Consider the following 25,166-nt stretch of genomic DNA (forward strand, 5'->3'; position numbering starts at 1 on the left):
TGGGAAGGGAAAAGCAGGGTCACTCAGTCCGTTATCTTTGGCACTCGGGGCTTTCTAAACGGGGAATTCATGGGCAGGGTGGCCTGGTTCTTTATCTCGTTGTGTGGTGGGCAGTGTGTTTATCCGAGATGACCGTCTTTGAAATGGAGGCCTCAGCAACCAAAAGCTTAGTGTCAGGGACTCAGACTAGAGCTACCCTGTGAGAAAGTGCTGAGCTCACCTCAACCCCAGTCCCCCACGACTGGGTGACCGTCCCGATGTGCCATCAACTATCTAGCGCAGACAGCTTCCGCATACTTACGTGGACAGTCTGCCCAACCTCGGACGGTGTCCTACACGTTCCATGGCACTGTCCTACCACGATACAGTACAAGTCATTTGGCCACTGCCTCCGTTCATGAGGACAAATTCCTGATTATTCTGTTCCTTTTCTTTGTCACTTCATGCTCTGCACTCTTGATTAGTTGGTATGAGCTCTGACCCAGCCCTCCAGGGTAGGCCCTGGAGTGTCCCTTACCTTTACGTCTCTTAGACAACTCCCTGCCTGGATCGGGTAGCCAGAGTTTAAGACTTCAAAGTCCAGCCATGAACAAGCTACATGGCACTGTGGGTGAGCCATCACGCATGGCAACCTCCAGCCTTTGGATTCCAGCCAGATGCCTGTGCGTCAACCTGAGTGAAGGCTTGAGAATGGGTCTTGATGAGAATGATCTCAGAAGAGAAACCAGATTCCCCATCGCCATTTTCTGTCTTGACATAACAGCTTCTTGCCTCCCCCCACCCTGGGGGTGCAGAAAGTCTGTCCTGGGAAGTGACTTCGGTGGCAGAGAGACCCCAGGAAGCAACCCTCGGTGTCATTTCTAAGCCACAGTCCAGATCCAGGGTTCCAGTCAGCACTGGAAACACACATCACTAGCGGTCTGGCTATTGCCGCTGGAACTCACACGGGCAAACCTGGAGAAGTTCAATACTGCACGCGTGTTCAAACGAGTGCGGTGATGAAATCACCGGTGCCTTCCACAGCCATAGCCCCGAAGCAGGTAACGTTTATCTTATGTTCATTACATGCACAGTTTGGCCCTCGCTAAAGGCAGCAAAAAACCCAACAGTTCCAGTGATGAGGATAGATATATACAAATAACTAATAAAGAACAGCATGTTTATGAATAATCATACGTTATTACAGACCCAAATAAAGTGTTGTGGGAGCACAAAGAAGAAGAAGACAAGACTTCCATTGGCAGCAGGAAGTAGGAAGAGATGGGGGAGAAAGACTTCATTTCATCTGGGACCCACAGGGCAGGGTCTTAAAGGGATTCTTACTGAGTGAGCCAAATGAGAAGTCCTTCAGGGTAGCTGCTTCCCCTGGCTCATGGCTGCTGCCCCAGAGCCTGTTCTCTGACTTCATCGTGAGCTTGAGATATCCAGGAGAAAGGACTCCCAGGCAAAGACTGATATTCTAAATATCAAGTGACCAGTAAGGCACAGGCAATAACCAGTGGGAATGGACACACTGTAAACAACTGAGCAGGTGTGTGCCTGCCAACATCATTCCCACATGCAGGGGTGCAGCTGGTGGGGAAGACAGAAGCAAGATGTCAAAGAAGTTTGGGACTAGAGAAAGGTTTGGAGAAGAGCAGCCAAAGGAATATTATAGCAACTCCAATGCCTGACAGGGTTTTTGTTTTGTTTTGTTTTTCTGGTGTGTGTGTGTGTGTGTGTGTGTGTGTGTGTGTGTGTGTGTGTTTTGATTTTGGTTTTGGTTTTTTTTTAAGGGAATCTTTGAATATGTTTTTTTTAAAGTTTATTTATTTTGGGAGAGAGATACCATACAAGTAAGAGAGGGCCAGAGAGAGAGAGAGAGAGAGAGAGAATCCCAAGCAGGCTCTACATTGACAGCACAGAGCCTGATCCAGGGCTGGAACCCACAAACCGTGAGATCATGACCTGAGCCGAAACCAAAAGTCAGATGCTTAACCGACTGAGCCACCCAGGTGCCCCTCTTTGAATTTGTTCTAATGGGTATGTCTTGTTTTTAACATTAAGTAATAAAGATACGAAAATAATCTACTAATATTAAGAGGATATTTCAAAATATCCAAAAGGGTTTCAAAAGGAGACTGTGGAACTACTTCATACCCATTAGGATGGCTACTATTTAAAAAAAGAGAAAGAGGGGTGCTTGGGTGGCTCAGTCTGTTAAGCGTCCAACTTCGGCTCAGGTCACGTTCTTACGATTCGTGAGTTCAAGCTACGCATCGGGCTCTGTGTTGACAGCTCGGAGCCTGGAGCCTGCTTCAGATTGTGTCCCTGCCCCTCCCCTGCTCGTGCTCAATCTCTCTCTCTCTCTCTTTCTCTCTCTCTTAAAAATAGACATTAAGAATTTTTTTATAAAAAGAAAGAAAATAACAAATGTTGACCAGGATGTGGAGACATTGGAATCCCAGTGCACCTTTGTTAGGAATGTAAAATGATACAGTTACTTGAAGAGCAATATGGCAGCACCTCAAAAAAATTCAAAATAGAATTATCCTATGAGTCAGCAGCTCCACTTCTGGGTATATACCAAAAAGAATTGAGAGCAGGGACGAGAACAGATGTTTGCACACCCGTGTTCATGGCGGCACTATTCACAATAGCCAAAAGGTGGAAACAACCCAAGGGTCTCTCAGTGAATGCATGGGTAAACAAAACGCGGTCTGTACAAACGATGCAATATCATTCGGTTTTATACAGGAGGGAAATTCTGACACCTGCCACAACATAGATGAACTCTGTCAACATTCATATTTGTAATACACGTATTCTTAAAAAGTTCATTGAAAAGGAGGGTATTGCAGACAGGGGGACTGTTTGTGCAAATCCTGGAGGGGAAAAGCAGAGTGCACGCCTAGTCCCGTCGCGACACCCACACGGCCTTGCCCGGGCCCCACACTGGACATGAACGGTGAGAAAGCTGAAATATTCCATTGAGTCAGATGGCGAAAGCGCATGACGTCAGAGTCAGGTAAGTTATTTTATGGTGATCTGACAGTTTTTGAGGAAGCGGGTGAAATGACTAACAACGAATTTCGGGGAAGTATCTGTCAACAGAAGTATGTGGGGTCATTGAGTGAGAAAGAGACTGGAGGCCTCGGCGCAGAAGAAAGGGCTAGAAGAACAGGGGACTCTTCCAGGCGAACGGCAGTTGGGGAAGGACAGGACAGATGTTGCAGAGGGGGAGCCCACGTGAAGGGTGGGCCAACGAGAGCAGTCAGCTACGACGTTATGGAAGCTTGGGAGAAAGATACTGATGGGACTTTTCCTGAGATCAGCACGGAAGGGGCGGGAACCCCTCCTGCCTGAAGTGTCTGTCACAAGGGGACATCTCATCAGGCGGAGATGTGAGCAGACAAGAACGGAGCAGAGGTGAAGAGCCGGCAGAAATGCCTGAGGCTCCATCCCATGGGTCCTGCAGACTCTGCCCCGAACACTGTCCCCACCCTTCGGTTCTCCAGCTTGTCCAGAGCTTCCCCTCGAGGCTGCTTCCTTAGGGAAGGCCTTACCTCATCTTCCCCAGCCCCGTGGTGATTTGGATGGCCCTCCCAGGAGCTCTGTACCGAGATGCCCTGTACCTCTCACTGCCCTTGCCACGTGTCACCGTAATTGCTCTTTCGATGTCCCGGTACAGTGACTGGCCCACAGAAGATGCTTAATAAACACCTGTTGACCAGACGAGAGGAAGAGAAGAAGTAAGGCTTTAACGTGCCCATCTAGATGTCATGGACAGACGGTGGGGAGGGGAAAAAAAGAGTATACAGAAAGAAAACAGAATGTATGCCAGGACAGACGCTGTACATTGAGAAGGAGGAAGAGAGAAGAGAACACAGTAGAGAAAACAGAATGATCTCGAGAGCTAGAGAAAAAAATCACAGTGGAGAAGCACCACTGTAATGGGGAAAGAGAAAGTTTCAGGAAGGGGATACGACAGCGTAGCAGGGATGAGATGAGGATAAGGACAGTGACCCAGAGCGTTTTGGGCTCAGCATCCTAGAGGCCTGTGGAGGCGGGAGAGGGATGTGAGCTCAGCAAGAGCGGGCTGTGGTGCAAATGCCACCTCTAAGCCCTTTGTCGTCGGCAGGGAGAGGGAGGCTTGCAGCCTCTCAAAGGAGGAAGGGGCATAGGTTTTTCCCCTTCGAGAAGACTGCACACATGTGAGACTATTCGTAGTCATCTGTAGGGACAGCATCAGAAGACAAAAAAGGAAAAGGCACAGATAATAGAATCAAGTCAGTGGGGTTTGCAGGAGGACTCAATGTCAAGGTCAGAGACTAAGGCTTTGGCCTTCAAAAGGCAGAGGAAAAGGTCGTTCCTTAAAAGAGGGGAGAGGAAGGAGGAAAGGACAAGCAAAGAAAGCAGGCAGGTGAGGGGGGCTGAGGGGGCCCCCTTGGATGGGCCAAGGTCAAGGCTGAGTGAGAGGAGGGCCATTAGAGGTGAGGCTGGGTCTTGGCAGGTTTGGGGAAAAGAAGGTCTTGGAAATCCCTACCTACTCAAGAGGAAAGAATGTTAATATACACGGAATATCTAGACCCCTCAGAGCCCTTGAAATCCCAGCATGCAAACCCTGGAGGGTCACTCCTTTCCAGCTGCCCTGGTGAGTTGAACGAGACTTTCCGAGAAGAGGAAAAGACTTTGTATCCATTCCAAGAATTGTTCCAAGCAGCAAAGTTGGACTCAGAAAACCCCCGGTACAACCAGATCACTGTCTCAGGATGGCCTGTCCACACTCCCACCTCTGCTTTGTGACCTGTCTGGCTTTCGGCCCTGCGGCCCTCTATGCGGCTGCGGGTCTCTTGAGAGTCGCCACCCTGGTGTGGCTGGAGCCAACCTAACTGCAAGGGAGAAAGGAATTCCTACGTGATGGGTACAACTGGGGGTGTGCCGGAAATGTGCGCCTACCATTTCCCTGGAAGAGGTGTGCCTTCCACATCCAAATGAGAAGACAGGCCCCAGGAAAAGGAGGCCGTTCATGCGGTCACCTGCGTGGATTGGTCACCTGTGGATCTCTTGTCCCAGGAAATGACAGCAGGGGCAGGCTGCCTGGAAAAGCCATTCTGGAAAACAAGGAAGAAGACGGAACTGGACAGGGTGCTTCAGTAAAGGCGTCTAGACAGCAAGACCCCTGGGTACTGGGGACAGGGAAGACGTGGAGAAACCTGCAGAAAGAGGAGGTAGAGAGGAGCAAAAACAAAACAAGAGCAGAGCCAAGCCCCATATGCGTCATAATTTCACTTGGCGTTGGCTTTGTTCCAGGGCCAGTGGCGGATTTTGAGAAAGAACCTGTTAGCAGAGAATGTGGCCGAACCCAGAGTGGGATTAGCTCAGAGTTTATTCTGTCAGAGCAATCCACCCAGGTACAAGAGAGTAAAGCCAGGGCGTGCTGGCATGAACCCAGAAAGCACGAAAGGCAAATGAGAGCCGGATGGGGCGTCCCCAGCAGCTGGCTTATCTCCTACTCCTCTCCCCTCGAGCGGCCGGTCAGTCTGGTTTCTACAGAGCTCCCCTCTCTGTCCTGAGAATTCCCTCGTACTGTTCTCTGCTTTAACCATCCCCAGCCACCCTGTGAGGTGGGTACTACCATCCTTCCCAGCCTGCAGATGAGGAAACGGAAGCCCGGAGAGGTTAAGTAACTTACCCAAGGTCACTCATAGAGTAGGCGGAGCCTGGACTCAAGTTCAGGCCATTGTGACTCTCACGACTGTGTTCTCAAGACCACCTCCCAGGTGCTGCCCTTTCCTGAACACAGTAAAGAAAAATGAGTAGAGGAAGGGAGGGAGGGAGGGAGGGAGGGAGCTGGAAGGGAACATTTGAGAACGGAGCCGTGCTTCTGAGACACGTCCCAGCAGGGCCAGGGAGGCAGTGACACCAGATGCAAGAACAGAGCCCCAGTATCACCCAGTTCAGAAAGATGGGGTGCTGCGCCCCCAGGCCCCACAAACGTGTACCATGAACTTGGTTATTTTTACCTCTGGCTTATTCCCACTCTGGCCTCCCTTCCAACTATTAGTACCAGAACATTCTTCGGGTAATTTTTCCTTATAAAGGAGATACTACTCTTACAAAAAAGGTCAACTAGCTAAAAATATTTTGCTTGATTTTCCATGTGCTTTTCTGCATGATTTCTTTGCTTCAAGTCCTGCCTCAGAGAAACTACTAAAACATTTTCCATACGCAGGGAGTCATTTTCCAGTCATTTTCCAGTGCCAAATGTCTCTTGTCCTTCTTTCTTCCCTGCTTCACCCCCTTCGGTCTTCTCCGTAACTTCCAGAAGAACCAAAAGAAAGATTTTATTTTTAAAGGAAGAGAGAAACATTCCTTTGACCTTTAAAACCACAGGGCCAAAGTTCCTTTTTAGTAAATCCCTTTATAACAGCAAGGGCAGGGCGCTGTTGCATGCGGGCTGTGGAAATGAGCATTTCCCTTGGGGCAGGGTCTCCAGATGCCCGTGCACCTGACCCCCCGAGGGTAGACATAGCAGCTGAGCGCCCCATTGAGTGATTTGAGGGGGACCCCCAAATAGTACCTGGAGTCCCTACCAGTGGAATTACTTGCTTGAGCCAAGACATGGAAGAACCCCATTCAAAGTTCTCCTCCTCGAATATTCTTGCCTCTGTGTCTCTACTTGGCAAAATTCTGCCCCTTCTTTAGTACACAGCTCAGTTTACCTGCTCAGGGTAAATGCTCCTGTCTTCTGGATTCCCACAGCAGCTGATTCCAACCACCGTTACAGCTCTTAACTTGCCATTTACTTGTTTGCACGCCTGTCTTCCCGTGGAACACTCCCTCTCCCTGTTAGATCCATAAGCACTTCCATCCAAGCTGGGAGCTGTCTCAGCATTTCCATAAAAATAAGACCTGGGACCCAAGGTGTGCTGTTAAGGAGAACATTATTCGGATGCTTGTTAAAATGGTATGAAAGCTTTTCTTTTTCCCCAAGACTATTGCAGAAGGGAGAGCGAGACTGGGCTCCACCCTGAATAAGGCAAGGACACATGAGGATTTATACCCAAGGAAGGAGGGCGGAGGGGAGGGGTGGGTCGATATTACTCAGAGGACATGTCAAGATGAGGGCACTCTTGCCAGATGACCTCGCAGGATTCTTTGCTAAGTCTGGGCTGGGAAGGCCAAATCCAGGAAGGGGGCCAATCTGGAGGCCTAGTCGAAAAGAGGGCTCGGAGGAGCCTAACTGAAGTTTGGTCAAGGTCAGCCTTGGCAGTAAAGGGTGTACAGAGTAAAAGAAGCTAATTGCAGAGAGTACCTCATTCTTGTCATTCAACTCAATTCACATTATTCCTTCTGTAAACCACTGCTGACCATTTGACAGAAGTTCTCTTGGACCAAACTCAAGTCCAGGTTCTCCTGAACTCTCTTCTCAACTAGGCTTTGACATTTGGGCTTCTGTGTCTCTGCACTGTCCAAGTTCAGCAAGAATCCTCCGAAGTCCATGAAGCCAGACCCCACCCCCCCATCCTCATATATTTTCTCCTAAACTACTTGAGGGCAGATTGTACGCATTACGTCCCTTTACCCCCGAGGACACCAGTGTTGGCCCGAGAACAAAGCTACCCTCTTAGGTAACCACAGCGGTTGTCAAATTCAAGAAACTTCCATTGATAGGATACTGTTATCTAAATCTACGGCTCATAACATATGTCTCTAATGGATCCCCAAGGTCTTAGTGCAGCTTTAAGCTGTTTAGTGTTTGTAATAAAACAGAGAAAAATGTTCTGTGCACCTACCGCGGAGACCATTCCTGAGGAACTTTCTACCAGTTTACACTAAAAACAAATGATTTGCTCCGTAAACTATTTATTGATCCAGCTCTGTGCAGTTTGCTTCTTGCCTAGCGTTTGAAGGCCCCTAAATACCTATTTGTAAATCCACGAAGATATTCTAACAATCCCGCTGGTATCGAGTTCATTTGAAAGATCTGATATTTCATTATAAATGCAATTAATCAGTAGGGACGTTGATGAGACAAAATACAGCCTGTAAAATTTTAGCGGGATTTGGGCTTCTGGGGGCACACAAGAATGAAAGTGTTGACTTGAAATGTTCTTTATGAAAGTTACCCCAGGCCCCACAAGACCAGAAAATGCACAGTCAACAGGCATATCAGGGGCCCCCAGAGAGATCACTGAACTAAGCAAGACCCAACCCAAGCTCCAAGGCTCTTCCTTCTTAAAGGCAAAGAGATTGCCATTCTCCACTAGGAGGGTGTGTCTGGTGATTTCCTAATAAGGTGATACAGATATTGTATCAACAGTACCTACTCGCCTGCAGACACACACAGTCTTCTATCCCTTTCTTCCATATCATTGCAAGAGACACCTTATAAGGCCAATGCTTTCTCCCTCTCCCACCATGTGCGACCTTCTAAAGGCTATCTCCTCTCTTTCCTGCTTTCCTTTGAGACTTTGCCCCAACAATCCCTCTCCCTCCCTCCTTTTGTCTCTCTCTCCCTCCCTTCTCTCTCTCTCTCTCCTTCTCTCTCCTCCTTTCCTCTCCCTCCCTCTCTCTCTTTCCTTCTGTCTCTCTCCCTCCTTCCCTCCCCCTCTCCTTCTCTTTCCCTCCTTCTCTGCCTCTCCTTTCTCTCAATCTCTCTTCCTCTCTCCTCTCTCTCTCCTTCTCTCTCCCTCTCTCTCCTCCATTTCTCTCTCTGCCTCCCTTCCTCTCTCTCTCCCTTTCTTTCTCTCTCCCTCCCTTCTTTATCAAGTCCCTTTGGTCCCTTTATCAAGTTCTTTGGTCCCTTGTTCCTGCTCCTGTGTGTCTGACACCCTCCCAGCACGGCACCCAACACTGTAGCCTATGGGCTACACTCTCTCCCTCCCTCACTCTCCCTCCCTCCATCCCCGGCTCTGTCTCTCTTATCTTTCCCTCCTTCTCCGTTGGCTTTTCCCCTATAACTCAGAGCCTACTCAAGTGCCTCAAGACCAAGTCCGGGCACAGCTCCCCTCACCCCATAGGCTACAGTGTTGGGTGCCGTGCTTGGAGGGTGTCAGACACACAGGAGCGGGAACAAGGGACCAAAGAACTTGATAAAGGGACCACAGGGACTTGATAAAGAAGCTACACATGAGGAGAGAGTAAGATGAGGCCTTTAGTTCCAGAAAGTGAGAGTCTGGGGTGAGGGGTTAAAACCAATTTTAGAAAAATCCCGATGGGTGGAGAGACAGGATAAGGACAGAAGGAACGTAAAATGCTGGCTGCTAATAACTACTTACGAAGTGTCTTTTGTTTAAAATAAACCCTCACAGACGAGAGCCTACTTTTACTTATTTGCAACACCTTGGGCCCCAAGTTGTGTCCGGGTGAGAGCTATTACAGACAATTCCCATCCGGCAGTCCCTCCCCCGGCTAACGAACTTCAGAAAAAAGGAAGGGAAAAGCCACGAGGGGATTTCAGTTTTCCAGTTCTCGGCAAAAACTGTCAGGTCGGGGTCAATTGGTTTCACCTCCGTCTGACTGTCTCCTTTGCATGGGAGGTAATTGGGCAGATTGGGTTTGAAGAAGTCATTCCCCAGAGCCAGCCCAGGTGGCCGCTTTTCTCTTAAGGACAGTTCAGGCTGCCTCTCCTGCTAATGTAGAAAGCGCAGAGTGGAGGGGCTCCTGGGCAACCGCACTAACACAGCAACTCAAGAGGAAAAAATACCCCAGCAGCAGGATTATCTCTGCCGTGGGCCCTTAGGGCCGTGCGGGCTCAGGGGGTCCCATGGGCCCGCACAGCCCATCGATGTCTCTGGAAAACGGGGCTGTGCAAGCTGCGGACGCTGGCCAGGTGCACAGCTTTCCCAGCTACATCTGTAGCCGTGGTTTATTCCCAGAGCACAGTCCCTTTTCGAGGCCTGAACTTGTCCCCCGGACAAGAACTAGTCCCCGACGAGGTAGCTTGAAATCGTTTCACATGTGCGGAAACTGAGGTTCTGAGATAGGAAGTCATTTTCCCAAGACCATACGCTAAGTGACAAAGATACAAAGTCATTTTCCCAAGATCATATGCTAAGTGGCAAAGATATGAAGTCATTTTCCCAAGATCATACGCTAAGTGGCCAAACTAGGAGGGACGCGGTGGAGGGTTCAGACCCAAAGCCCTCGCTTTTGTCGTCCAGTAGCTAGAAGCAGACACAGGAAGGATGGGAAGGTGCCAGGACCCCACCCCTCTCCTCAGCCCTCTCCTCCCCTGTCATTGCAGATGGGCTTTTACAGCCGTTCTCAGAACGTTTCCGTGGCTCCCTCTGCCTAGAGGATACAATTCAAGTTCATGGGCCCAGTTCAGGGCTCTTCCGTGTGGTGTCCACTAGCCTCCCAGCCCTACCTTCTGCTGCCTCCTGCTTCCCCCGCACCTGTCTGCAACTCTCTTGCACGTCCCGATCGCCACCTGGGTTTCCACTCTTCTTCCCCCTGCACTATCCGTGTGCATCCTTTTCCTCCTCGCGAAGCCGCCCCTGACCTTCCCAGCCCCTGGCAACGCTGTGACATTTAGCCTGTCCCCCTCACTTGACATTTGCCAGATGCAACCTTGAATTTTACATGAAGGTCCCATTGAATATGAGTAGGTCACGGAGAGTAAATGCCAGCCAGGGGACTGGGGACAGGGAAGCCCCAGAAGGACATACAAGTTAGGAAGTGCCTGACATACATCTGGCAAACGTGACATCGTAATAAGGCCCAGAAGGTACCCACGGCCAGAGACCGGGAGGAGGACCAGGAATCGGAAGGTCAGCATATATCGGAAGCCAGCAAGGAGCGGCACGGGGTGGTGGGGATCAAAAACTTAGGTTAAGACTCAGATATTAAAACTCTACTTCATATTTAGTGTGATTGAGGCAGACATCTTTGGGATGAGCACAGCAGGTAAAAAAAAACTTTTTTATTTAAGTTCTATTTTTATTTTTGAGAGCAGATGCGTGAGTGAGCGAGGGGCAGAGACAGAGGGAGAATCCCACGAAGGGCAGAGAATCCCATGCAGGCTCCACACCGTCAGCATGGAGCCCCGACCGGGGGCTGGAACCCACACCCCTCGAGATCATGACCTGAGCCCAAGTCGGATGCTTAACCTACAGAGCCACCCAGGTGCCCCCCACCAGGTAGAAATTTAAAAATGTTTGGAAGTGCTTTCCAGAAGACCACAGAATCAGCTAGTGAGATTTCTTCTTATTGCCCTAGACACGTTTCAGAACATTCACGGCAACGAGGCAAAGCCAAATAGGGTTCTTAGAGCTTTGCAAAGTCCTTATTTAATATGCTTGTGTGAGTTGTGACTCTCCAAGTCAGGAATACAGAGGCAAAGTTTTATCACTTACTTGTCCAGGGAATTCTTTTTCTCAAGAGCCTCTCCCAATTAGCGATGTTTGGAACACACTTAATAAATGCTATTTATATTTACGTGAAACCCATGTTTCCTTGTGGCTCAAAAAACTGCAAGACTGGGAATTGGGCCTTATTTCACCAAAGTTTTACTGTATGAAAAGCCCAAGTTATAAGAGACGACCAGAAGGGGGGAGGGGAAGGGGGGGAAAAAAGTTACAGAGAGGGAGGGGGGCAAACCACAAGAGACTCTTAAATATACTGAAGACAAACTGAGGGTTGATGGAGGGGAGGTGGGGGAAAGGGGAAAATGGGTGATGGGTATTGAGGAGGGCACCTGTTGAGATGAGCACTGGGTGTTGTATGGAAACCAATTTGACAATAAATTACATATAAAATAAATAAATAAATAAATAAATAAATAAATAAATAAATAAATATTTTTTAAAAGCCCAAGTTATTGGTAGCTTTGGACAAAAGAAGTCCAGGCTGAATTATCCACAGCCAAGATAACTACAGAACTCTTTTTGAGGTGCACATCCAAAAACTGGAACCTTCCCAAATGATCTGATGTATTTCTGAAGTGGACATCGGATATTTTCTACTAATAAAGACACTAAATGGATAGTTAAGAAAAAAATTCTTAGTTATTTCTAGCTTGATCGTTCTCATTTCAGCATATGGAGAAAGCCCTGATCCTATGACAGAACCCGTTTCTTTCTCTTTTTTCTAAGTTTATTTTATTTATTTTGAGGCGGGGGGGAGAGAATGCATGCCCATGAGAGCAGGGGAGCGGGCAGAGAGAGAAGGAGAGAGAGAATCCCAAGCAGGCTCCACACTCAGTGCAGAGCCTGACACGGGGCTCCTCGAACTCATGAGCCGTGAGATCGTGACCTGAGCTGAAATCAAGAGTTAGACGCTTAACCAACTGAGCCATCCAGGCGCCCCCATGACAAAAACCTATTTCAAGGGCTTATTTTGTAAACTTTTGGGGGCTATTCTTTTGCCAAAAAAATCTTATCTTCTTGATCCATCTCAATTCTGTATTCTGCATGTAAAGAAATCCTTTGACACTGGACCACTTCTGCTCCCCCCTCCAGAGACGGCGGCGAGTGAAGACAGTTGATGTACATTTGAGAAAGAAACGCTTTAAGAGATAAAATATTTGTAAAGTGGTGCAAATTTCAATGTCGGGCAAAAATTCCTTGGGACTTATTCACTGATTTATGATCTCTGCCTCTTGTTTCCTCCCATGTGAAGGAGCTGACAGAATGTTGAGCCTATCTTTATTTATGGGCACTGTTGTAATCTAAATTTTGGTTCGAGCTTTTCATAATTTTCCCAACGCAGTTTCAAATGCCACAAACGGATTCCTGATGTCACGGGTGGATATGTTTTCACTTAATCCTGATTCGTGCTGTCGACTCTTCCTATCAGAGCCAACGAGCCCGCTGCTGACATCCTGCAGGCCCTGATCTAAGGATGTCCCTGGAGCACGGATGTCCCTACTTCCCATCCCTATGATACCCAAACTACACCTTTGTCTTTGTGTCTCTTTTGAACGCAAAATGTCTAGGCAGACTCAATGTTTTGCTTTGACGTGGCAACTTTCCCAGTCCAGGTAATTTGTGGCGTGCAATGAACCCGTTAAGGTGAATCAAGAATCTTTGACAATCACGCCACTTTATTTATGAAAGTCATGGCCTGCTTGGTTGAGCTAACTCTTGGGAAAGCCTTAGTTAAAGATGGCGGCACGTCTACTGACATGAGCATTCTATCAACACTCGTGTGTGAGTCTTAGGACTAAACACATTCATCGCAAGGGAGATATTTCTGATGGAAGAGAACAGGTTAACTCCCCAATAAGGTCTCGAGTGAACACATATGGGCCTTCTGCATCCTTTCTTAAAATGTCTTAAGCCAAAGCATTGTGGAAGAAGAATGAGCTAGTTGTGGGTTATCCAAGAAGTAATCAGTTTTCAAGGGGATCTCTTTGGGCCTCTGAGGATTACCTGACTCCAGGCAATGAGGATGCTGTGGCCATTCCCAGTCTGCTCTTATCAGCATTTGTCCAAAGAGCTGCCCATAAAATACCTGTGTTTATTCAGGTAAATGGCTTTGACTTAAAAAAAAAAAAATAAGAAGAAGAAGAAGACATTTAAAAAAATTAAAGCATTTTATCTTTTCCTCAAATAAGAGCAAATTATGAGGATAAAGTGAGATCATAGGTGTGAAAAATGGTTTCTGAGTAAAAGTTGAATAACAACATTATTATAAAGCTTACCCTAGGGGCACCTGGGTGGCTCAGTCGGTTGAGCATCTGACTTCAGCTCAGGTCATGATCTTGAGGTTCATGAGTTCGGGTCCCACACTGGGCTCTGTGCTGACAGCTCAGAGTCTGGAGCCTGCTTCGGATTCTGTGTCTCCCTCTCCCTGGCCCTCCCCCACTTATGCTCTCTCTCTCTCTCAAAAGTTAGTAAATAAACATCAAAAATATTTTTTCAAAGATTATCTTATTAATAATAAGGGTTTACGTATTTCCTCCAAATACTTGTAAAAAAATGTTATACTTCAGGTTTGAAAATTTCTTTTTTGACAAATGTTTTTTATTTTTATTTATTTATTTTTTATTTTTTTAATTAATTTATTTTTTTTTTAATGTTTATTTTTGAGACAGAGAGAGACAGAGCATGAACTGGGGAGGGTCAGAGAGAGAGGGAGACACAGAATCTGAAGCAGGCTCCAGACTCTGAGCTGTCAGCCCAGAGCCCGACGCGGGGCTCGAACCCACGGACCGTGAGATCATGACCTGAGCCGAAGTTGGACGCTCAACCGACTGAGCCACCCAGGCGCCCCGACAATTGTTTTTTATTTTGAGAGAGCGTGCACATGGGTGGGCAGAGGAGGGGCAGAGAGAGAAGATCCCAAGCAGGCTCCCCACTGTCAGCATGAAGAGCCCGATGCAGGGCTTGATTCCATGAACTGCGAGATCATGAGCTGAGCCAAATTCAAGAGCCAGACGCCTAACTGCCTGAACCACCCAGGCGCCTCTAGATTTGAAAATTTCATCCCTTCTCATTCATCTTGCAAAAAGCCTCCCAAGTTAAACAAGCTCCAAATAAGAAATCTAAAGATGAACTAAAGCTTGGAACTACAACAGATATGATATGGCAATTGTCAAATTCGTGATTCCAAAGTCATCTGGGTCCGTGAAAGTCCGCGAATGATGGATCTATACTGATGCTGTCCCCTTGAAAATTTCAACCTGCATTTAAGAGAAGACAACAGAAGCTGATCTGTTTCCAGAAGAAACTGGCATAGAGAGATGGGGCCTCATGTGCACAAGGGGTCAGAACTGGGGAGAAGTCCCAGATCTGATCCCTTCCCAGTCAGTCAACATGCACAGAGCTTTCCAAAGTCCCAAGTCTCTCAAAAATGTCCCTCCCCCAGTCCTACATCTCCCACCATCTCTGTCCCTCCTCCTGTTTGCGGCATCAAAGATAACACAAGTGTCTTGTATCCCAAGTTGGGCTCACCCACCAACGCCAATTCCTGGGGGGAAAAAATAAGCAAAGGGAAGGGGAGAAGTGTCTTTTTATGAAAATCTGGTTGGTACCTTCTCTGGTCGCTGAAGTTCAGTCTCGACTTCTCAAGGACTGTGAGCGCAGGGGCATGTTTCTCTGCATGGCTTCTGCAGACCACCCTGTGTAAGGAGGCTTTTTTTTTTTTTTTACATATAATTTATTGTCAAATGGGCTAACATAACAGTGTGTAAAGCGTGCTCTTGGTTTGAGGGGTAGATTCCCGTGGTTCACCGCTTCCCTACGACGCCCAGTGCTCATCCCGACAAGGGCCCTCCTCAGTGCCCGTCGCCCATGTTCCCCTCTCCCCTACCTCCCCTCCATCAACCCTCAGTTCCTTTTCTGTATTTAAGAGTCTCTTACGGTTTGCCTCCCTCCCTCTGTGCTCTTAAGGTCTGAAACTCTAGAGCTGAAAAGACCGACACTTCCCTGAGTTTGAACTACAGGCTGTCTCTGCAGAACAATAAACAAAGCCACGAACCCCCGCTCACAACAGGATCTGAGGGCTCTGGGCACAGCTGACAGGAGAGTCACAGCCATCGTCGGTGGGGGGGGGGGGGATTTAATTTATGTTGGCTGCTTTGGCTTCCTCATCTTGTACGTATTTGGTTTGCGGAATGCAAGGAATTTGCTTGCTGGGCAAGTTTAGCCATTCTTTCTTTCTTTCTTTTTTTTTTTTTTCTTCCTAACCAGGCTCTTTGCTACTGAGGTATGTTTCTGAAAAATTCCCTCAGCAGATTGCTGCCAAAGCAGCACACGGTTCCGTGGGACAGTTTAAACGTGAAGGAAGCCCTCTCTGGAAATGCACTGTGTGTTGTACGCAAACTTTGAAACACATAGCTAGCCGGGCTTACTACCAAAACTCAGCACAAAGTCTAGAAGGACATCCCCTTCCTTGTGCACTCAGTACACAAGAGGGAGAAGCCAATGGGACAGAGTGTCTGCTGAGCACCCATCATGTGCAACATGAGAGAACTAAAGGTCACAGAAGTGAAAACCCTTGGCCAAGTTCAAATACTAAATGGCAGAGCAGGAATTTTAAACCGAGTCTCATGATACACCATAGCGTTACACTGGTGTATTTGCTTTTTTTTTTTTTTTTCCAACAAGTTGACCAACCCTGTAACTCTTACTACAATATTGGCTATTAGATTAAAAAAAAAAAAAACATTTTGTGTTAAGAGTCAGAATAACAAATTTGAGAAAAATACATAAATCAAGGTCCAGACTGATGACTTACCAAAATCGTACAATTAATGTGCTTTTCTGATTTGCAAATAATCCCTGAACGCGATCTTAAACGTTCTCTGGCAAGTTAAATTGGTTGGCGATAACCTGTAGCTCTTGATTGTTCTCATATTTAATTTCCTCACGCGTATTTTTTTCGGAAACAATGAACATCAGATGTATCCTACGGAAAGGAATCCAAAAGCGCCCGTGGAGTTTGCAGGTAATGGCGAAGACAAAAGCAGGGGAAAATAAGATAGAACCACTGCGCCACCTAGTGATGAAACTCTCGCTGCGCAAGAAAACCAACTGATGGGATTCCATTTTGCAAATCCGTCCCCAGGATTCTCTGAGCCTGAAAGCTCTTCACAAAACTGGCCGAAAGAAAGATATCTGATAACAACGAATAATGGAGAAATTAATGGCAGATCAACAAGCACAGTGGAATGGGGAAGATTCTTCTGTTAAGATTCCCTTAGAAGCTGGAGGTGAACCCAAATTCTACTCCTCAAAGATCTGTCAACAGGTCCCGCTAACCTTTCTCCCTGTACCTTAAAACCAATTAACAAGGGTTCAACTTTAAAATATCGGTGGCATTAAGTACCTATTCAGTAAGTCTGGGCTAGTCTTCCTCCACAAGTGTGACCCCGACCCATTCTCTGTCATGGAGCTCAGTGCCATAACTGAGCATCCTTCCCCCAGGTTAGCTTTCCTTCTGCTCTTGTTCTGCACCCATGGCAATAAATCTGAAACTGACATTTCCTCTTCCATGCTTGGTAAATAGCAAAATTCCCAAAGATAGTTTACCCATTTATAAAAATACTTCAAGAGCCAAAGATAATAGAATCAAAATGAAAATGTCTTGTATTTTTGGAGACAGAGAGAGAGAGAGAGAGAAAGAGAGCACGAGTGGGGGAGAGGGAAGGGGGAGGAGAGAGAAAGAAAGCGAGAGAGAGAGAGAGAGAGAGAGAGAGAATCCCAAGCAGGCTCCATGCTCCACACAGAGCCCAACATGGGGCTCGATCCCAGGAACCCTGAGCCGAAATCAAGACTTGGCTGCTCAACGGACTGAGTCACCCAAGCGCCCTGAAAATGTCTTTTTAATCTCAAGATTTATACTTAGCTCAAGAAACTTTTTTAAGACGGAAGGGAATAATAATTTTATAATTCTTATGGTGGAATGAAAAAGCGATCTAGGAAAAAAGTACATTTCAATTCAGTAAATATATGAATATCTTGGTGTACGTGAAAAAGTTCACCTCCACTTTGCTTGCACAGTTTTTAAATTTTTTTTCAACGCTTATTTATTTTTGAGAGAGAGAGACAGAGCACGAGCGGGGAAGGGGCAGAGGGAGAGGGAGACACAGAATCCGAAGCAGGCTCCAGGCTCTGTCAGCACAGAGCAGGACTTGAACCCATGAACCATAAGATCATGACCTGAGCCAAAGTCGGATGCTTAACCGACTGAGCCACCCAGGCGCCCCTGCTGGCACAGTTTTTCAAGTTAGCTAGCTGTTACTCCCGCGGGGCTTGTAACAATTACAGCGACTGGCTCTGTTGGTCCCGATCTTTTCTCAGGCAGGAGAACAGATGAGCCTAATTGGGTACCTAGCCCTCGCCCCTAGAAATCCCTAACAAAAATTCAAAATATTCATTACATTTGATGATACAAATCCTGAGTCGATAATTTTTCAAATCCCCAGAATGCCATCTGGTCTTGGTCAAGAATGAGATTTTATCTTACTACAGGTAGGAGCTCCCAGAATGCTCTGTAGAAACCAATATAGCACAGTGCAGAAACAATGGGTAATAGAGTAAGAAAACCCCAGCACAGCATTTTTAGCTGTGCGACCTTGAGAAGTTTCTCAAATGCTTTGTCTGTGAAGGACTACCATAGCAAACCTTAGTAATCCACTTAAAGAATCCCCGGAAAGTGTTAAAGAATGAACGTGAAGTATCTGAAGCGATAATAAGCACTCAGTAAGTGGTAGCCATTTATTAACAAAAGCAATAGTGTGCCTTTCAAGACAATCGTTCTTAGAAGAAGATGTTTATGTGGCCTCCAACTGGTCCTAGGCAAAACTGTAAAGTCAGCCGAGTTTGTCTTTAGGACCTCTCGCTTACTTTTCGGTGCCCCTCCAAAACCCGCACGCAGAACCGGCCCAGAAGAACTGACAGGAGGGTACGAGAAAACATTCGTGACTACAGGGAGTGAGTTGAAAAGCTCTGTCATCAGCAGTCAAACGCCCCATAAAGCTTTTAAAGACAGGTTTATTTATATATAAGTGCATGAAATTGAATACAGAAATTTTATTAAAATACTGTATATTACAAATTTTTAACCCAGTAAATTTCATGTAATGACAACACTGAAGTTCTGGAGTTGCTTTTAACAGTTGTTTCATGTGTGTGTCGGGAAAGGGTTCGCCCTGTCGATTACAAAGAGGAGAGACACATGGGCCTCGGAAACGGTCCTGTGATTAGACAGTGGAGGATATCAATTGTGCATCTTTTCTTGAAAGCAATGGGCTGGAACCTCGGTCTTGTCTTTGCAGACCAACTTTCTGTAGTCACAAATAACTCACATGTTAAGTTTATTGCTGCCCTTTGAAGAAAATGAGTGGTGAGAAAGAATTTAAAACCAAGACCGACATCTCTAAGGCTAACCTGATGCTTACCACAGTTGAGATAATTCAAGTTCGCTGCAAAATTTGTGTTGTCCAGGAAATTACGCTATGTACACAATGAGATTTATACATGAATTGGGAAATAAAAAAATTGCTTATATAAAATTAAAAATCAATAGTATACAATATTTACAGCTTGTTAGGTATTATACATAAACACAGTCTTGAAAATAATCCTTCAAAATTAAATGTATTATGTAAACATGCACAATACAAACACATACTCATACAGTGTAGTTTACAGTCTTAACAGAAGGGGGAGACCGTGTTCACATAATGTAGGGTACTTCATCACGTATGCCTTTGTTTTTGTGCGTTACCCCGTTCAACATGTATCCTTCCCGTCTTTGAACTTCACAGTACATTAAGTATTTCTATAGTAAAAATAAATCCCTGATGGTAAACGTATGCCTAAAGGTTACATAAAGTGTCTGCCCTTGAACTACAGTATAAAACTGACACTGCTCACCACCAGAATTTCGAGTTTCCAACAAAACTAAATTTTAAAATCCCACGTTAACTTGTCTGGACTACATTTTTCTCCAGCTCAAGCTTTCTTGTAAAAAAGAAAAAGATACAGACCAACAGCACATCACGAAAGCGTAATGAGAAGGACTGTCATCTGTCAGAGTCGACGGCAAAATGGCTGATCTTTACAAACCACGAGGAGTGATTTCGATCACGCCGTCCCTAACCTCTAAGCCTCCAGTGACAATGTGCCAATCCTGAATCCTGCCACATTCACTTTGCAAACGTGTCTTAACTGCAAGGCACTAACGCATCATTTAGCTTTTAAAAACTGGACCGTTTTGCTAAATGATTCATCGGTGGTCTGAGACTTAACACAATTTGAAAGTGAGTTTTTAATACCTCTCGGGTAAGCTATATTTTTGCTATTTAAATCAAGACAGTTTTGTTGGTTAACGTGAAGTTGATCCCCTTGTCCTAGAATGACTAGAGTCAGGGGTTAATACTTCATGGTAGAATCCTACAAATTTTACCAAGTTATAGGACTAAAATGAAAAATACTGTGCACTTTTGTTTGTTCATCTAAATATACAGAGCTTGTGTGTGTGTGTGTGTGTGTGTGTGTGTGTGTTGAGAGCCAAAACTGTAAAAAAAAACTCCCCATCGTAGATGCATCTGATATCACAAATACCAAGAAAGTGTAGACCATCAACTCATCCAGTATTGAAAGTAAATCACTTTTAATTACTTTTCCAACAAGTGCCTCTATTTTGCTCTCCGTGGAGAAAACTTTTAAATGTTCCTTCCCCCAAGATACTTAGTGATGATGTGCAAATATTTTCATCTAAAAACAAGAGTAACTTGGCAGCAGCAATACTACCAAGTTCATATTCATTCGTACAGGGCTCTAAAACGAGAGATGATCTTTAGCGATTATCAGTATGTATTTAGGAGAGAACGTGTTACGGTTATGGTAAGTGTGAATTATAGTTCCTCCTTCTATATGTATGTGTGACACTGCTTTCTAGTTTCAGTTGCACACCTAAAGGCGTTCCCCAAGAGGGGACAGTTATGTTACCACTGAAGGAACATCTACATAGGTGCAGAGTGTAATCTAAAACAACATGTAAGAGGTTCATGCTCTCTTGGCTTGCCTGTAGCATTTATTTTTCGGTAAGGTTACAGCTGCATACCTACCCATAAGGTGTTAAGAACATTTTCTTCTAAACCAGCGCTTTTGAGTCTATGAACACACCGTACGTATGTTTAAACTACAACATATGACATCTGTATGGAACGGACAGGGAGGTTTTTAAGAAACTCAAAATTAGTTCTCAAAATCCAGAAAGCGTTATTATGTAAGTTCAACATACGTGCAATGGCCTCAAAGAATGTAAAAGTGAGGCCTCTAAACGCGGGAGAGAAGACAGTTACAGCTCAGAGCTCAGTTCACTCAGAGAATGTGGGCGTTCCTGTCCATTAATAAAATATTAACTGGTACATCCCCACATTTACTGAAAATCCTGTATATATTAATCACTACTTCCCCAAACAAATTCACAGATATGTTTTTAGATAACTAATTCAGCAGCCTCCTCAAAAACACTGTATTGCCTACACTGAACAGAGACCCTTTCATGAGAAAGGAAAACCTACCACACACACACACACACACACACACACACACACACACACACACACAAATGTACTAGGATTTCAAATGCTCTGTGGCCAGTTAAGCCTCACAAATAAAGAAAACAGCATGTTTCAACGTGCAGGAGACAGACTCACACAGTGTAGTTTAAGACCCTAACACAAGGGGGAGCTGTGTTCACATCACGTAGGGGCCTTCAGCGCGCACCCAGGCTTTCCTGCGTTACCTCCCAGCTTTTCTTCCCATCTTTAAACACCCCGCTGCTACAAAATGCTGCCACGTGCTTGAAAAACTTTCTCATCTTTAATCAAATAATGTCCTTTTGCACCTGAAGAGTCTCCCTGCAAGACGTTATAAGAAGGACTGGGAGTTCGGGGACATTATGAGCCACCTGGTCTGACGGATGACCAGCCAACTGTCAGCACCGAGAGTCTCACCTCTGGTTCTTAAAAGGAACAACTGATGCAGCTGCCCAGCAAGTTTATTGCCAACTTCCCCGTAATTTGGGCCTACCAGAATTTCTTCCTAACTTTCCGTGTTCTTCACATCTTACAAGCAGGTAAGGACTCTCTGAAGAGATTCTGATTAAGACTTTTCTGAGAGGAAAGCATTTTAGTAGCAAGAGTGAAGTCGTTTGAGAATATTTCAGACAATATTCTTAGCATCTTGTGACTTCCTGAATTATAAAGCGGACATAAATGAAAAACAGCAGTATTTCCTTGAAGTTGGAAACAAACGGGCTGGGCGTGAGCACCTTTGGTCCGTGGGAGGAAGGACTTGGTGGGCACTGAAGCCCAGTTCTCTTTCCGACACAGGAAGCCCAAAGGCCAGGGCGGCAGCTTGGAAAGATGGGACTCCTAAAGGACACCCTTTCCCGTCCCTACCAGGATAGTAAGCTGCAGGTGGGAGAGATTCAGTGAATGTTGCCTGAATGATCCAAGGGAAGTGAGCAGGATAAGGCAAAGGAGTCAGCGCCGGTTACCTCACCCTTTTCCTCTTTTAACTAGTGGTGACCACGACTGGCAATTTAACCCTGCTGGTCCTGGCCATTTCCACCACCACCAACTCCCAGAGGTGGTCTTAGAGGAGTATCTGCTGATTTTCAAAATCAAGAGGGGGAGAGGAGGGTGACTGGGGGACTCAGTTAAGCATCCAACTCTTGGTTTCGGCTCAGGTCATGACCTCGCGGTTTGTGAGTTCGGGCCCCGCATTGGGCCCTGTGCTGACAGTGTGGAGCCTGCTTGGAATTCTCTCTCTCTGTCTGCCCCTCCCCTGTTCACTCTCTCTGTCTCTCTCTCTCTCTCTCTTTCAAAATAAATAAACTTTAAAAACTTTTAAAGAGAGAGAGATGGAGAGGAGGCAAAGGAAGCAAGATTATTAAGAGACACTTTTTAGTTTCCTTCTTAAAGTATATGCACGGAAAAGGTGGAAATTGAAGAAAATAGATGAATTTTATAAAACAACGTACTCAGTTGGCATTAAAAAATGTAATTAAAAAATTCGAATGACTATCTATTGGTCATTCACTACCAGACATGTACTGTTTCGCGTTCACAAACAAAACATCAACAAGTGCTGAGCCCTGGATTCAAATCGATGTTGCTGGCTTGGAGTCTAGTATTCTCTCCACTCTGCCCCAGTAATGAGATCTCAGTTGCAGATATTTCCTTTCGTGGATAAGCTGGGAAAAACAGAATTTGAGGGGAGGGAACAGGACTTGAGCTCTCGAACCGAAACTCGGGAAGCCAAGTGTCCCAACCTTTTTAGGATTTGTAATCATCTTGCCGGCTCTTGGAGGACCCAAGGGCAGGATCCGTCTCGGTCATCCCTGTACTTACTACAGGAAATACTCAGCACAGCACTTTGAAGATAGCAGATCCACCAAAAAACATTTACAAAATTGAGTCAGTTGGTGAGTGTCGGCTTCACGTGGCGGCCCCGCTCATGTCTTCATTAGATGTTCTCTAACAAAGACCTTTTGGACAACACTGATTTTAACTTACCCCTCTTCCTTATATCACAAATGCATGCTATACAGGGCAGCTCATCTCCTTAGCTCTCACTTCAAGTACAAACAGACCCTTACTTTGGGCCGTGGAAACCTACGTGGCAAATACTAAGAAAGTATACTGGGTAATAAACCGTAACACTGGCTAGTATCCACTGAGATCCAGAGTAAGAGAGACTAAGCCGCAAACACCGAACAGGGCCGCCGTCTAGAAATCTCCTCCTCCTAGCAACCAGTGGAGTCACCCCTCAGTGCAGATTCCTTGCACCTCTTGCATTTAAAAGGGTGACTTATTACTTATTAGCTTAGATGGCTCCGCCCCCCGACTAATTCTGCTCTATGGACAGTTCTCATCAGTCTGTTAAATAAGAATTTGTTTGGGCACTGGGCCAGAGGTCTCTTCTTTGGGGAACTGATTTCCCTGTCAGTGGTATTTTAATAAACATTTTTTTTTAAATAAGGAGTGTAAACGCTGAAGGATTTCCCCCTTCCTTCCCGCATATGTCACATAGAAAGTTTACTGCTAGATCACATATAAATTTTAAGAAGGTGTCACCCAAATACATCAATAAGGGCTTCTGTCATATCACAAACAAGGGTCTCCAGCATGACTAAACCAAGAAAAATTTCCCCAAATTCAAAAATCTCACACATCCTTACCTATTTAAAAGATCACTCAACTGAACAAACATACAAAATTCTCCACTAGAACATGAAAAGCGTTCACTAAACAAAAGCTTCCCAATTAGACTATATTCATATATAGCAGCTTTAGATATATGTATGTAATGATATATACGTGTGTGTAGATACATATCATCAAGCGTCTATTGTCTCTGTAGGAAAACCACCGATTAAAAAAAAATCTCGCCATAGAAATAGCTATTAAGACAATTTCATCAATTCACTCTATTCAGCTGCATTTCAAAACATCAAGAGAGGGACAGTTGCACAAAATCCCAGTGAAAAGAACTAAAAACAGCAAAGAAACCAAAAACTCCCCTAATGTTTCAAAGTACACACACACACACACACACATACACACACACACACACACTTCATCACGTAAAGCAACCTGATGGGGCAGCTGCAGACTAATTATTCTCCATCCAATTATACTTCCATTCCAGAGTAAAAACAGGAGTTAAAATCTCTTTGGTCCACATCTTGATGGATTTAATGTGGCTAATTTTGGATTCCAAACCATGAGCTCCCTATTCCCTTACCATGATAACTTTCCTAAATCATGAAATAACCATATGTTGAAATAAATACCCATTTTGTAGATAGATCTGAAACAATGTAAACACATTATCAGTAATTCCTCTCAAAGAATATGAACACTTGAAATTATTGACAGAATAGGCAAAGTAAAGAACACAATTCAAGTCTGAAAGAAACGGAAAAATCAAACCGACTTGGGAAATGTATGCCTACATTTAATTTGGGAAAACATCAGGAATAGAAAGAACACATGAACATAATTCTAGGCTTGTACATAATAAAAAGAATCAATTTTAAGATCTACTCCAAAGATCTCTAGGGATGCATAGTTGCTTATTGGTTTTTTTTTTAAACAGATTTCCAAGCCACAGCATTAGTAAACCCCCCAAATTGGCCTCCATACTGGTAAAAGTATCCCCTACCCCAACTCCTTACTGGTAAATCATGCATACATATTCTGCTTTTTGGTGGACAGAAGTAGTGTGGGCAATGAAGCTCTTACATTTGAACAGGACCTAATAGAAAACTACTTTTTACCAAATCATTTATAAAACAGTGAGGCTAGAGTATGCAGATTATTTTCTGGATTGCCCTTAAGATATTTTCTGCAGTGGCTTTTTGAGTTAGTACATTTGTAAGAATACCTGGTATTTTTAAAAATCTCAGTAGGAGACAAATTCAAACAGGCTCTGTGTTTTCCCTTATTCCTGTACTCTTAAAAACAATTACATCTTGCCAGAATCTCTTGAAGTGTTGTATGCTCAGGGCTTTTTCATTCTAGTAAATGTAAATAATAGCATAAAACAAGAACTGAACAACAGAATCACTCTACTACATGCTCAGGACTGTACTGATATGCTGAGATTAACTGCCAAATTTTAAAATTATGTACTATATACCCCAATTTTTACTTAGCGAAATCATGTTACCACATGCCCAAAGTAAGATAGTTTGTTACTCTTCGTATATAA

At 45.2% G+C, this 25,166-nt stretch overlaps 1 protein-coding gene across 4 annotated transcripts in view; it reads right to left on the reverse strand.

Annotated features, from left to right (window-relative positions):
- Window positions 1-25,166, reverse strand: part of TMEM170B (transmembrane protein 170B) — an 81,075-nt gene that overhangs the window by 26,001 nt on the left and 29,908 nt on the right. Inside the window, exon 4 of one of the 4 annotated variants that reach the window (XM_042985720.1) lies at window positions 6,261-6,911. The exons of the other annotated variants lie outside the window; for them this stretch is intronic. The gene's annotated coding sequence lies outside the window, so the exon portion shown is untranslated. Of the gene's footprint in view, window positions 1-6,260; window positions 6,912-25,166 lie in introns of those variants that run through there. 4 annotated transcript variants of the gene reach the window in all.

This window comes from Panthera tigris, chromosome B2, assembly GCF_018350195.1.
Source record: "Panthera tigris isolate Pti1 chromosome B2, P.tigris_Pti1_mat1.1, whole genome shotgun sequence".
Classification (NCBI taxonomy): Eukaryota; Metazoa; Chordata; class Mammalia; order Carnivora; family Felidae; genus Panthera; species Panthera tigris.